The sequence below is a fragment of the Anarrhichthys ocellatus genome, unplaced genomic scaffold (genome assembly GCF_004355925.1).
Source record: "Anarrhichthys ocellatus isolate YVR2014 unplaced genomic scaffold, GSC_Weel_1.0 scaffold4, whole genome shotgun sequence".
Lineage (NCBI taxonomy): Eukaryota > Metazoa > Chordata > Actinopteri > Perciformes > Anarhichadidae > Anarrhichthys > Anarrhichthys ocellatus.
The window spans coordinates 1,545,191-1,546,040 of NW_022280034.1; the positions used below are offsets into that span (position 1 = coordinate 1,545,191).

Below are 850 nucleotides of genomic sequence, written 5' to 3' on the forward strand. Positions count from 1 at the left end.
CCCCCCCCCCCCCCCCCCCTCTGCTCCCGACACTTCTTCATGTTCCCCGTCTTCAGCTCTCCCTTTCGCTGGCTGTTGTCTGTGTTACTAGAGGGGATTGAGTGATAGAGCTTGAGGCTCTTGTGTTTAGGGCACAATTAAGACTTGTCATGTGTAAGTGACATCACTTTCTACTCCTTATGACAGTGTCGGCCTTAATTTGGTCTCATGGAGAAAATCTGGGGTGAAACCATCTCAGAATAGCACAGAAACGTGAATATGTAAGCGTGCAGATGTGCTACTTTAATGTGTGAAGCTGTTATTATTATTTATAATACTAGTAGTTATAGTAGTTTTATTATTACATTAGTTGTATTGCGTGTAGTAGCCGTATTTTGTGAGTTCTTTGGGGCTTTTTCATGCCATGTTTTTGATATTTGATTTATGTTTTGGGGGATGAAAACATTTAAAGTGTCTTGGTTAAACGTGTGATACTGATACTTGTTACTCGAGGTTGGAAGGAGATACATGTTTCTAAAACTTCACGTTTCTACGTAAAAGCCTGTGGACCTAACATTAGCGGAGTATGTTAGCACATCATTAACTAGCGATAGCACTTCTATGCTACGCTAGTATACACATGCTGGTAGCTATATCTACGAAAAACAATGTGCTGCAATTAGTAGATATCTCACAAAAAACTGGTCGTTCATCCAGGAGACCCTGTTCATGGTTTGAAACGAAAAGTCAGTGTTGATTTATTTGTCAAATAACTTGTGTACTTCAGTAACGGCACTTCCATAGTTATGTTAACCCAAACCACGATCTTCTCCTCAACCTAAGTAGTTTAGTTGTCTAAACCTAACTAAGT

General features: G+C 40.0%; 1 protein-coding gene across 2 annotated transcripts in view; it reads left to right on the top strand.

Annotated features, from left to right (window-relative positions):
* The window catches only part of crhr1 (corticotropin releasing hormone receptor 1), a 49,069-nt gene that overhangs the window by 43,031 nt on the left and 5,188 nt on the right, over window positions 1-850 (top strand). The window lies entirely within an intron of this gene.